The sequence below is a fragment of the Eschrichtius robustus genome, chromosome 20 (genome assembly GCF_028021215.1).
Source record: "Eschrichtius robustus isolate mEscRob2 chromosome 20, mEscRob2.pri, whole genome shotgun sequence".
NCBI classification, from domain to species: domain Eukaryota; kingdom Metazoa; phylum Chordata; class Mammalia; order Artiodactyla; family Eschrichtiidae; genus Eschrichtius; species Eschrichtius robustus.
The window spans coordinates 40,771,026-40,784,923 of NC_090843.1; the positions used below are offsets into that span (position 1 = coordinate 40,771,026).

The 13,898-nt window shown below is 51.2% G+C and overlaps 1 protein-coding gene across 5 annotated transcripts in view; it reads right to left on the minus strand.

Moving 5' to 3' along the window:
* CUEDC1 (CUE domain containing 1) overlaps nucleotides 1–13,898 on the minus strand; it is a 75,474-nt gene that overhangs the window by 41,056 nt on the left and 20,520 nt on the right. The window contains exon 2 of one of the 5 annotated variants that reach the window (XM_068530712.1): nucleotides 8,811–8,884. The exons of the other annotated variants lie outside the window; for them this stretch is intronic. The gene's annotated coding sequence lies outside the window, so the exon portion shown is untranslated. The remainder of the gene's footprint in view (nucleotides 1–8,810; nucleotides 8,885–13,898) is intronic. 5 annotated transcript variants of the gene reach the window in all.

The following is a 13,898-nucleotide window of genomic DNA, read 5'->3' on the forward strand; positions in this document are numbered from 1 at the left end:
TCGGAAGAATAAAAGGAGAGATTTAAAACAAACAACAACAATGCCACTTCGTAAAAGTAAGAGTAAGTGCAAGGAGACTGGGCAGGGAAGATCCATCAGCGCCTCAGTGTGGAAACCCTAAAGGTACTCGGGCATCCCTGAAGCCAGGATTCTCAGGTGGAGGGGTGCGGAAACCCTAAAGGTACTCGGGCATCCCTGAAGCCAGGATTCTCAGGTGGAGGGGTGCGGAAACCCTAAAGGTACTCGGGCATCCCTGAAGCCAGGATTCTCAGGTGGAGGGGTGCAGCAGGATCTCAGGGAGCTTCTGAAAGGCAAAGGTCCAGGACCCTCTACTGAACCAGAATCTCCTGAGGTGCACACAATCCTTGTCCCCCAAACCCCAAGCAAGTCAAAGAGGCTCAGGGGTATTCTGGGCCCCTCCCAGTGTATCTGGGATAGATACACTATCTCAGAGGTGAGTGGCAAATCATTATCTCAAAGAGGGGGAGGGAGGGACAGTGGCTGCAGGGAAAACATCAAGGGAGCTCAGAGACAAGCTGGAGGCGAGAAGGAATGTCAGTATTGAGGTGCCCTTCCTTTCTGTTCCCCACTCCAGAAATCTGATCCTGGAGAGGAGATAACCTCCTTTGCACACAGATTGACCAATCCTCTAGGGACCTGCTGCTTCAGCCACGTGTGGCTGAGTCCTGGGCTGCTCCTTCCTCTGGCCACCATACCATCCCAGCACTTTTCCCTAGTCCTGCGCTCTTAACGCCTCGGCCCTAACAGCCCCACCCTGACCAACTGCAATTTTAGGATTCAGAACACAGACCTCCTCCTCCAGGAAGCCTTCCCAGATGCACTCCTTGGTTCTCCCCCACATGGCCTGGGCCTGTTAGATTCTTGCTGCACCATCAAAATGGCAGCACTAGTCACATGATATCAAAGTTACCAATGTGCCAGCTGGTGGCCCTGACAGAGCACGCATTTTTTGGTCTCATTCAGCTCTCTGTCCCCAACGCCTAGTTCAGGGCCCAGCATAAAGCAGGTAAGCAATATGTACAGGCAGACCTCGTTTCATTGCCATTCACCTGAGTTTTTTACAAATTGAAGGTTTGTGGCAACCCTGCAACGAGCAAGTCTATTGGTGCCATTTTTCCAACAGCACTTGCTCAGTTTGTGTCTCGGTGTCACATTTTGGTAATTCTCACCATATTTCAAACTTTTTCATTATTATTATATTTGAGATGGTGATCTGTGATCAGTGATCTTTGATGTTACTACTGTGACTGGCTGAAGGCTCAGATGATGCTTAGCATTTTTTTCTCAGTGAAGTATTTTTTAATTAAGGCATGTACATTGTTTTTTTTAAGACATAATGCTGTTACAGACTTAATAGACCACAGTATAGTGTAAACATAATTTTTATATGCACTAGGAAACCAAAAAACGTGTGTGACTCACTTTGCTGCGATATTCACTTTATTGCGGCGGTCTGGAACCGAACCTACAACATCTCTGAGGTCTGCCTGTATATTTATGCTGATCAGGAGAAAGGGAGGGGAGGAAATTTTAAATCAAACAATGGCACACTTTTCAAAACTCTAGGGAAATTATAGCAAATATTTTCTTTAGCGCTGCCTATGTGCCACAGAGAAGCCTGAGACACAGGGAGGGAAGGGCGGCCACGGTGGCAGAGCTGAGTGAGAACCCAGGCAGTTTGGCTCCAGAGTCGCTGCTCTCAACCACTCTGCCATGGTACCTGTGGTTCAAAGGGAAAAGAAAAAAGAGTAAAACCTGGAAAAAATAGCTCCCTCTGCAGTCCTTGCTCCTGTGGCTTGGGGGTCACCCTTCGGACAAAGCAGAGATTCAGGCTGCTGTCCACGGGCCAATTGGTGAAGGCCTCTCTCAGTGAGGTACCAGGGACCCTGCTGCAGCCCCTGGGAGAGCCCGGGAGTTGGCAGTCCCAACTGGGAGCTCCTGGAGGTCAGTTTAGAAACAGGGACAGGGATGGTGCCATCCAGGGCCTTTTTGCTCTGGGCCAGTGAGAGGATGTCCCACCAGCCCAGGGGGCTTCGTTCAGGAGCGGCTATGAGGAAAAGCAGGGACCCTGGGTGGCATAAAAGTAGGCAGGAAAGAAAATGCATTCAGAGTTAACCGGAATGATGGAAAATGGACCATACGCCAGGCACTTGGTGACGTGCGTCCCCACGGGATTTAATTTTCACACCAACCCAATGAGGCAGCTGCCACTCTCCTTGTCTTACCAACAGGAAACTCGGGCATTGTTCTGCTGGAACAAGAGAGAGCAGGGAGGCGACCCTCCCAAATCAGGTGTGTTTGGCCAAGGCTGAGTAGAGCTGTACGGGTCTTTGGGTAAAGCATTAAGGCTACTTGCTCTCTGTTCTCTTTCTTAAAGACAGACCAAATAAAATGGGATTTAGGTGAGACTCCAGAAGAAACTTTCTTGACTGTAAAGAGGTGTTAGAAAGAGCACTTCCCAGGAGAGACCCCCGAACAGTGCATCACTCCAGCAAGTGCCTGTTCTGCAGCAGGAGACTGGACCGCCTGACCTCTATCACCACGAGAGCATCACCTGACACACTCGGAGTTCCCCTCAGACATCTTGGCTCCAGCTCCAGTCTCAAGGGAGGCTTTTGGACAACACAAATCTGAGGTTAAACACATCCTTTGCTAAATTTGACAAGCAGATGGGTGGAGAGTTCCGATATTGAAATGAAGCGTGGAGGTGGCGTATTTGACCAGTGAGTAAAGCTGGCACGAGCGTGGTACTGAGTGATAAAAGCCTACTGTTTCGCCTGTTGGATAACATAGCTTGTCAAGCCAGCAGTGCCCGAGATGACCACAGGAAGTGTGGCTGGCAACCCGCTCAGGCAGAAAACTGCTCAGGAAGCCCGGTCCTGCCTGGGCCATCCTCGCCTACTCGCTACTGAGCTGCTGGGAGGTCCGTGAGGACACAGAGCAGATCTGCTGTTGCCCTGCCCTGGGCTGCTCAGGCCAACACTTTTGCCTTGGCCTGGAACAGCAGTCTCCCTGCCGTGATCAGCCCGGGAATGCAGGACACCCTGGGCAGGAGGAGGGGGCACCTGGGAGCCTGGATCACATGCAAAATGCTCAGTCTAGTCTAAAGAGAGGCTCCCAATTCTGAACTTTAATTTCAAACCAGGCAACTCACTGGTTTGAGTCAAACACAGAATTTACTATTTACCATAGAACAATCATATGACAATGATTTTGCAGTTTACCCAGATGTGGGGCTTCCTTAAGGTAAAAGGGGTCACAGTATCAAAGAGGTTCAAAATGTCTCCACCCTCCCCGGAGAAACCAAGGCCTGGAAAGGTTAAAGGCCTCGTGCAAAGTTCCTGCCAGAGGATCAGCAGGTGCCAGCTCTCCCACCAGCCTCCCGCCCCAAGTGGCCAGCAGCTGCCTCTGCGAGTATGGGGGTGGGGGGTGGGGCCCGAGGGGGCTGAGTGTCTATAAATCATGGCGCACTCGCTCCACCCATGGCCTCATGACGCACGAGGCTCCACCACACAGGCCGGGCCCAGGCACGGGTCCCCAGCTGGAGGACTGACTATGGCTCCCCCAACCTGGGAGCTCCAGGCCACTGCAAGTCTTCCTGTGCGGTCCCCACCTTCCCCTTTGATCCCAAAGAGGGGAAGAGGGTGGAGAGCAAAGAAAAATCCCCAGTCGGCAGGCATCAATTTGCCCAAAGCAAAGGCAACATAAAGGCTGCGCCTGTTTCCATGGAGACGCGATGGGCGAAGCAAGGGAACAAAACAGAGCGAGAAACACAAACCGTCACCACCTTCTGGGCCAGTGTGATCCATGTTGTCGGGCCAGAGCCCTGACAGGAAGACATCGGAAGGATTACAGGTAACCAGAACAGCAGCAGCCAAACCGGGAGCCCTTTCAGTAGGTAGAGAGGGAGGCAGCGCCCATCCCCCCAGCCCCCAGCCTACAAATTAGCCTGGCCCCCACTCTTGAGAAAGACCCTGAACAAAAAAAACCCAAACTGAAGTCCAAAGTGAATCATTATTCACTTTACAAAAGGATTCTTTGCTTGACAAAGGGATTCCTTGAAAGGGCCAGAGCCCAAGGTAGACTGGAGCTTTGCTTTGTTTCATTATTTACTTCTGTGGGCCAGAGGAGGAGGAGGAGAAGGGAGTAACTTCCAGCTGAAAGTTTGTTAGAAAAGATGACAAAATTCCTAAGGGGAAGGCATAGAAGGGTGGAGACAAGACTGTGCTTCTAAAACATTTGCCGGGAGAAGCCCTCAAGAAATCGAGCCAGGGCAGCTTTCAAACAGAAGGCAAGAGAGCTCGAGTGCCTGTGTCCCGTCCCCCAGGAAGGGCACAGCACAGGAGGCGGGCAGCAGAGTGTCCAACAGGTCCCCACGGGGTGGCCCCAGAGCCATCAGGCTGCGAGGAAAAGCAGGGAGCAGTAAGGGGCAGCCTTGTGCCCTGGGGCAGCAGGAAGGCAGGAGGCCAGCAGCAGGCTCAGCAGGTGGTAGGGGTGTCACCCTTTATCAGGTGACATTTATGAAGCATCTCTTTGAATGTGCTTGCCATCCTGGGGAGGGATGCCCTGCCCTTGGAGAGTCTCAACCAGGCCTTCACTCCACTGGGTCTTTTTCATAATTCCTACGAGGAACAAGAAACAAGCGTAGCAACAGCAAGAATATTTCCTGAGCATGCTAACTAGCCATTGTCTCCTGTATCTCCTCAACCACCCCATGAGGGAGACATTATTCTTATTCCCATTTACCCATGTGGAGACAGGCACAGAGAGGTAAGTAACTTGCCCAAGGTGACGCAGCTAGTAAGTAGCAGAGCCAGGATTCAGATACAAGTCTGCCCAACTTCAAAGCCTGTGAACACTAGGCTAAATGCCTGCCACATCAGCCCATTTCACAGACAGAGATGCCGAGGAGGAGAGAATGCAAGCGAGTTGCACTGAAGCGGGGGATGGACTCTGAGGACCAGCTCTCCTGACACACCCAAGGCTTGTTTGACTTGTGATACCTCCGCTGGGAAGGCCAGCCAGCTTTCCTGGTGGGGTACGTGGACCGCTCTGTGGCCATTAAGTCACTCACTGGGTCTGGGCCTCAGTTTACCTCTCTGCCATTCATCAGTATAGTGTAAGTCCCCCACTACCTCGCTGAGAGAGAGGAACGGGGAAGAAACGTGGGGCAAGGTCCAGGGTTGTCACCAGGGAGCCCACGGGGGGAACAGGCTCAGTCCCAGCTCCAAAGATTCACAGAGATCCACAGGCTCTGGGTTGAGCAACGTGACGTTCACAGAGCAAAAGCCTAGGAGGCATCTGGTTCAGTGGTCTGCCCACCAAGGTACACCTGGGAAACTCGGGGACTTCCTGACATGGTTGGCCTTCAGGGAATCAATTTCCAAAACCTCCACTTCCCCATGGTGTCCTTCCACAATGTGCTGGGAACCATCGGAACCCACCAGCTCTCTTTCGAGGTGGCCCTCCTCAACACTTCCCTGAAGAAAGGCCCATTCCTCCAGCCACCCCAACTTTACCCTGGTGCTTTGCCCTGGTAAAAGCCACCAAACAAAGGGACAACTCAAGAATGCAGCATTCCTGGGAGGAGTCTCCTGAGGATGGACATTGAGAAGGGAGCTGGCCTTATTTTACCAAGACCTTCTCTAGCTTATCTACCCATCTGTTTATTTTAGAATTAGGAAGGAAGGAAGCTGACACAGGGACACCTGTTTAACACATTTATTTGAATCAAAAAATGGAGTCAGAGTTTTTCCAACACAAAGCATGATTTGGCTGACGGTCTAACAACGAGGTCCAGCTTTGCCAGTTAGGAATTACGGCAGACATTTTCCATAACTGTGTGGGCTGAGTTTGCCATTCTAGGCTTTGACAAAATAAGCCTGGAAATACGCTCTGCTTAAAGTTATGAGAAAAAAATTTTCTATGTGAATTTTTAAATGTGTAAGGAGATACAGTTTTTCAAAATTCTTTTGGCAGGTGTGGGAGCAAAAAAAGTTTGAAGCCTGTGTCTTTACTTCCCTGGAGCCACACTCAGAGGCTGTAGCTTCCACTCCACCCACTGGGCCATGAAAGTAATAGGTTCTCAAGAGAAAGCAGCTGCAGTGCATATGACAAGCATTCGACCTGGACCCAGGGTGTAAGTTTATTTCTGCTACTTCTTAGCTGTGTGGATCTGGTTAAGACACCCAAACTCCCTGAGACTCAGTTTCCCCATAAGCAAATGGGAATAATACCATATGAGACATATTAAAAATCCTGATGTGGGGCTTCCCTGGTGGCGCAGTAGTTAAGAATCCACCTGCCAATGCAGGGGACATGGGTTCGAGCCCTGGCCCGGGAAGATCCCACATGCTGCAGAGCAACTAAGCCCGTGCGCCACAACTACTGAGCCTGCGCTCTAGAGCCTGCGAGCCACAACTACTGAAGCCCGTGCACCTAGAGCCTGTGCTCCGCAACAAGAGAAGCCACCTCAATGAGAAGCCCGTGCACCACAATGAAGAGTAGCCCCCGCTCTCCGCAACTAGAGAAAAGCCCGCGCGCAGCAATGAAGACCCAACACAGCCAAAAAAAAAAAAAAAAAACCTGATGTGATGATGGTAACATTAAATGAATAATGGAGAAGTGCACGGCACGAACAGCACCAAATAGTAGCCAACCAGCAAGTGTTTTCTGTTTGGCTTGGACAACTTGATGGTCTCTGTCTCCAGATGATACTAATAACTGATACTTACTGAGCACTTACTATGTGCCAGGCACTGGACTAGGTGCTTCACAGGCCCCAGTTCATTTTGTCTTCACATCAATCCTATTGGTAAGGTGTCATTCTTATTCCTCGATTTATAAGCACAGAAAGCTTACACACTTGCCCAGCTCAGTCGGCTAGAGATTAAAGGCCCAGTGGGTCTGTTCAGTTCCAGAGGCCTTGCTCTAAACCCTCCCTATTCAAAGTGCGGCCTCTGACTGGCAGCATCTGCACCAACTGGGACCTTATTAGAAATGCAGGATCCCAGGGCCTACTCCATACCTACTGAATCAGAATCTGCATTCTAGCAACATCTACGGTTGATTCCCATGCACATCCCCGTTGGAGAACCCCTGCTCTAGACCACCAGTCCAGCTGATTTACAACCTGGTTTTATCTTGCTGAAGGTAATAATAGAATGTTTGCTTTCTCCACACGTGCACACACACAGCTGGCAAGTAAAGCAAGCAAGGTGCTTAGGGGTTACAATAATCCATCAGTGACACATGCAAAAGGCATATTTTAAAAAGGGCTGGGAGGACTCATGTCAAACACTCATCAGTGGTTACCTCTGAGGAGTGGTATGGGATGGGGAGAAGGGGTGGTGGAAGCGGGGGGCCATTTGTTTATTTTTTTCGTTTTTAATATTTATTTATTTATTTATTTGGCGGCACCGGGTCTTAGTTGTGGCACGCGGGATCTTTAGTTACGGCATGTGGACTCTTAGTCGCAGCATGTGGGATCTAGTTCCCTGACCAGGGATCGAACCCGGGCCCCCTGCCTTGGGAGCATGGAGTCTTAGCCTCTGGACCACCAGGGAAGTCCCAGGCCATTTGTATTATTTGAAATTTTTAATAAAAAGAATGGAGTTGTTTATTGGTTACACAATTTTTCAAAAAAAGAATGACAGTTCCCCGGAAGGCCAGGAAGGGGGTCCCTAGGGAAGTGTTGGTAGAAGAAAAGGGTTGCTGGGCTTGTAGTCATAAGACTTGGATTCAAGGCCAGGCTCTGCCCCTAATTTGCCTCGGGACAGCAGGGCTCTCACTTGGCATCTGTGGGCCTGTGTTTCCCCCACTATAAAGGGGGGTCACCCCACGCACCCTTCCAAGCCCCACAGCATGGGTGCAGGGACCAACCGCGCAGCGAAATGCACCAGAGGCCCGTGTGAAGGGCAGGGTGCTGTGTTTCTTGAAAGGAAAAGCGACGAAAGAAAGCAGTGAAACATTCCCCCTCACTCATTCCATTCCCCAAACACAGACAGTCCATGACTTTATAAGGAAGACACACACAGCAACCTGGATTTAGAGTCCGTGGGAGCCCCAGGCTGATTTTCAAATCCTTATTCGAACTTAAAAGTTAGGTTTGGACGTGGTTCAAAACACAGAAAGAAAGGGCTGTTTCTCAGCATCTTGCCCATTCTCTTTGCTCCTCTCTGGGTTTCTCTGCAGGCTCAGGACTCGGGGATGCTGTGTTGGGGCACAGATGCTCCCCTCTGTGTGCTTTCCATGCCTCCCCACACACGGCCCCGGCCCCGGCGCTGCCTCCCAGCTGCTCTGAGGGTCCACAGTTTGGCTCACTCTGGCCGAGGCCTTAGTTTCCCCACTTTTATCTTAGAACTGGAAAGAGCAGCAAGTTCTCCCCTAGCTTGTCTCGGGGGAGGGGTGGAGTCTGGGTCCACAGGGATAAAGGCACTCGCTCAAACACACAAAGCTAGCTTAAAATAAATAGAGCTGGGTCGGGTTCTCTAAGACCTTTGGAAATACCTCCTTTTCCTTAAGATTTTTCCATCATTCCTTTGCAACTTGTCCCCTCATTCTGAGAGACACACAGATCTGAAGACTAAAAGCTGCTGTGCTTTTCCTCAAACTGAATGATCCTAAAACCACACAGTCTGAAGGTATCATTGAAACTGAGCCAGAAAAGAATCCCCTGTCAGATTTTCCAGTGAGAACCAGGCCCTTCGAAACCATTATGAGCTTCAGCTACAGTGAAGTAATGGCAAAAGAAGCCTCCAGGCAGGCAGTTCCAGCCCCAATATACTTACATGGCCTTAGGCACCTAACTTCACCTCTCCGAGCCTCAGTTTTCTCATATGCAAGACAGTGAGAGAACCGGCACCTTTCGGGTTTAAAAAGAAGATTCTAGATAAGAATAAGGCCTTTCATGCAGAGTAGGAGCTCAGTAAATAGCAACTATTACCATCATGATCATCTCATTCAGGACCATCCATCCCAAAGACAGAGGTCTGTCTAAATCAGTTCTCCACTCCAGTCACACATTAGAATCACCTAAGGAAAAGTTTTTTCCTTTTATAAAAATACCCGTGCCCAGATCTTATCCCCAGTGATTCTGATTCAGTGGAGTGGATTAGGCCCGAGGGAATCCGTACATTTTTTTCCAGCTCTCCAGGTGATTCTAACGTGCACCTGTGATTGAGAACTGTGCTCTAAATCCTTGCTTCTCAACCTTTAATGTGCACACGAATCTCCTAGGGGTCTTGCTAAAATGCAAGTTCTGACTCAGTAGGGTTAGCATGAGGCCTGAGATTCTGCATTTTCAACTAGCCCCCACGTGATGCCAGTGCTGTGGTTCATGGCCTCAGGAGGAATGGCACCCAAAACTCAAGGTCTTGGGCAGATGGCTGGCAAGTTTTTAAGATTATTCTCTGGAAGTCTCAAAGGCCGGCTCTGTCTAGCCAGGCTAGAGCTCACTGCCTCCTGGAAGTAGACAGCCAACTATATGCCCTCAGACTGGGGCACAAGGACCCAGAACCAGAACTTGTCCTCTGATGACTCTCTCTTTGGCTTCATGTTGTTGTTTTTTGGCGGTGGTGGGTGAGGCGGGGAGGGGTGGTCTAGCAAGAGCCTGCAGACAAGCGTGGCCACAAAGGCACACTAGCAAGTTAATCATGACACCGCATCCTGCATTCCCGTGGAGTTGCCTTCTCAACACCATCTAAGACAAAAGCCAGAAGGAAAGGGTCCTAGTTACTTTCACTCAGATTGGCGGGGTGTAGGAGGGCATGGCCCGACCTGGCACCATGTCCCATCCAGAAGGAGCTGAAAACAACTGCACCTCTGGTCAGCCTGCCTCCTCTGATCAGCCAAGCAGGAAAGCTTCCTGCCTGGAGCTGGCTAGGTAAGTGCACAGTTGAAGGGACTCCAGGGAAACATGAGCTGGGAAGGGGCTGGATGGGCAAGTCCCTCCGGCTTTGAGGGTGGTGCATTTTGTGACCCTAAACAACATCAACAACACACCACTGACTGGGCACCTATTATGTGCCAGAGAAGTTTACAGAAATACGCTAATTTGATCCTCACGTCAACTTTGCAAGTCAGGCATCACTGCTTTCATTGTACACATGAGGAGACTGAGGCTCAGTGGATAAGTAACGGAACTTACAGAGGACAGAGTCAGGATCGGAAGCCATGCTCAAAACTCTTAAATCTCTCGATGCCTCAACTTACCCTTTCACAAGAAAGGGAAAAGGGTGTAAATCAACAGAACTGAAAGTGGCTTTGGGTCTCCAAGAACAAAGGCTGATGCTTGTTAGCATTGTTATTAATCATTATCTTCATCAGAAGTGTAGTTAAGAGATACTGGGAGAAAAGGTTGGTGTCTGTCCTGACGTTCAGGTGGCTAAGCCCAGACCCCTGCGGTCCCCAGGCCCTCGAGGGGAGGGTGAAATGCACCTGACGACTCCAGGGTGAGTACAGGAGCCTTCAGGGGAAGGCCTGGCTGTGGGATACAGCTAGGGTCCAAAAACCCAACAGCTCAAGGAAGGAGACAGAGCTGAGCCACAGCTGCATGTTCCTGGCACCTGGGCCACCATGCCAGGCCCAAGGCTGGAAATGAAACTCAACTTATGCACCCATGGGTCCTGAGGGCCAACCTGAACCTGTGCCCCATCGCCTCACCCCTGCATAAGTCACGGAGGCTTCCTGAAACAGCCAGGGGCCGTTCAAGGACGACGGCACCAAGGGCCAAAGAGGCCATGCTGGGAGCCTCTGTCCCATCAGGCCCCAGGCCCCTCCTCCCAGCACCCTGGCAGCTCTGGATTAATATTACACCCATACAACCCCGACAGTGGCTCCTGACCATCCAGCTCCGTGAAGTTCTGAGGCTTAAAGTAAAGACAAGCTGGAGGTGGGGGGAACAACAGGGAATGCACAAGGAAGCAACAGTGTAGCCACTGAAAATGTTTTAAAACCACACCATTTCATTAAGAATGCTCATTCTACAGTGTTACATGAAAAAGCTACATACAGAAGTATGTAATCAGTAAGATTACAACTAATTTTTTTAAGAATCTATGCATATTAAAATAAAGAACAGAGGGAAATACAATCAAATGTTATTGGTGGCACTATTTAAATGATCAGAATGATCATTTTTGTTGGAAATTAAGCATTTTCCAGTTTTTCTGGAATGTAATGTAGAATGTAAACTACACAGGGGCCAAAGGAGCACATTCTTTTTTTTTTTTTTTTTTTTTTAATTGAAGGACAGTTGATTTACAAGAGGAGCACATTCTGACTAAAGTCCGTGTGTCTGAGGAGTCAGGATGAAGACTTGCGGAGACGGCATAGCCCAGGCGAGGCAGCTCACCACAATGAGACGGAACAGGCACGTCTGCAGTCCAAGGCCACGGGGCTATGGTGCTCAGACCTGGGCCAGTGGGGGACCCTTCCCAAGGGGCTGGAATTCTCCAGGGAACATAACAAAAAGCCCCTTAACCCTTAAAGCACTCTAAAGGTCTCTGGTGAAAGGCGCCTACCGAAAGAGTGCAGTCAGGTGCTCTGCCCCAGGCTGGGGGCAGCAGACAGCTGCCACTGCAGGCTCCAGTGTCCCTCGAGACTCCCGGCCGACGAGGATTCCTGCCTGTGCTGCAAAGCCCCACCAGCACAAGGACAGAAGAGAGCCGAGCTTCACCATACGGGGCTCAGGAGCCTCCTGGGAATGCCGGCGGGAGGGGGAATGTCAGGTCCCTAAGCCCTGTGCAAATGTGAAGGAGGGAAGAGGTTTAAAGTGAAGGAACGGCACCAGCTGTCGCCAAAACAACACTAATTACAGGGGCTGTGCCGCCTGAACCAGGCCGGGTTCTGCAAGCAAAGATCCTCCCAGGGGCCCGACAGTCACCCAGCCGCCTGTGCTTTGCTGCCTTGTGACTGGGCTGCAGGCCTGTCACCCAACTGGGCAGGGAAGCCCAGGTCCAGAAAGCGGCTTCCACACGTCCTGCTTACTGAGACGTCCCAATCACAGGGTCAGTTGCCTGGGCTGCGGGCCAGGGCCAGGAGACACTGGAATGTGGACAGGACTAGAGAAGCTCCTTCTCTGGAGATTTTTTTTTTTTTTAACTTTTGGCTGCGTTGGGTCTTCGTTGCTGCTCGTGGGCTTTCTCTAGTTGCAGCGAGCAGGGGTTACTCTTCATTGCAGTGCGCGGGCTTCTCATTGCGGTGGCTTCTCCTGCTGCAGAGCACGGGCTCTAGGCGCGCAGGCTTCAGTAGTTGTGGCACGCAGGCTCAGTAGTTGTGGCGCACGGGCTTAGCTGCTCCGTGGCATGTGGGAATCTTCCCGGACCAGGGCTCGAACCCATGTCCCCTGCGTTGGCAGGAGGATTCTTAACCACTGCGCCACCAGGGAAGCCCTCTGGAGCTTTTAAAGACCTAAGTATCTGGAATAGCAACAGTAAAATAGGAAAAAATTGATGTCCTTGTCCCTTGAAGCTGGGGAAGGGGCAGAGTCAAGTGGAGAGACCAGAAATGCCAGTTCTCAGGGGCCCCTCACTCGCACTCACAGCTCATCCGGCAAGGAGCTCAAGTTCACCATCACTGACGGGGGGCGGGGTGGGGGCGGCCCTGGACGTCCTCCTGCCCAAGGCGTTTCTGCTGAGACCCTGGGGTGGACTGAAAAAGGCCCACACTCAGGAAGCCAAGGGGGTAGGAAGGGCCCGGGTCCAGACCCGGGTTTTGTCCCTGTTCTGTGGCTTCCTAGCCATGGGGCTGGTGCCAAGCCGCTTCACTCCCCTAAATTAGGTGTAAGCGGTACCCATCCTCGCTACTGCATCAAAACGTGTGCGGATCCACGAGAAACGCATGCGATGGTATTTCTAAGACTATCAAATTCTAAACAAATGGAAGGTGTCATTATGACTAGTGGGGCGTCATTATAAAGTGGGGGCATTTTGCTTCTCTCTCATGACAACATGCAAATTAGAAGCAAAAACAGACACATGCATTTTTTTTCACACCTTTCACCCACACACAGGACTGGATGGGGCTGCCTCAGGAACATAGGAGGGGAAAGGGAAAGGGAGAAAGGAGTAAACAAAACCAGCGAGACTAGGGAAGAAGTAAGAAGGTTAGAACCCAGATTCTGGCCTCCTGGGAACGAGCCCCGCGTCCCTGGGAAAGAGGCCGAGATGAAAGAGAGGGGCAGCTGGGGGAAAACAGGCCGTGAGAACAGGATGCGATTGTTCACCAGGACAGGCTGAGCAGCCACCCCGGCTTTGTGCGTTGATGTAATTAAGGCCCGGTAGGTGGGGGCCGAGGTTTGGAATCCTTTAGCTCCTCGCTATTCTCCCGGGACAGCTGAGCTCGAACTTGGGGCTGGAACTGGGGGTGGCTCAGCTAAAAGGGGGCAGTGGCCCAGGCGGCCAGAGGCAAAGCCCTCATTCCTGCCTGAGAGGCACTTCCTTCTCCCCAGTACTGTCCCCGGGAGTTCCCTGAAGGCCGGCCTCTGCCCTGACCCCAGTTAACACTCCCACTAATTGCTGGGGCTGCGAGAGCCCAAAAGCCCAGGGAGCAAAAGAGCCAGAGTTAATTAAGGAGAGAAAAAAAAGTCTGCTTCTCTGTTCTTCCTTCCCCTCCTCCTTGCTGCTCTGGGTCGGGCGTCTAGTTTCAGGGAAGCTCCAGAGGCAGGGATCTCCAGCCTGGAGCCAAAACCAACAATGGCACATGGAAATTACTGAATGGGAGCAGCTGGGCCGCGAGGGCTTCTAGGAGCCTTGCTCCAAAGCTGCCCAACTTTCCAAATTTCCCAGAGGTATGTCAGGGGGCCACTCCCCACCCACCCAAAGGAAAGCCTCATGGTCTCAGTCCAAATACTGTTTGCTCTCAAATAAGCACAGCAC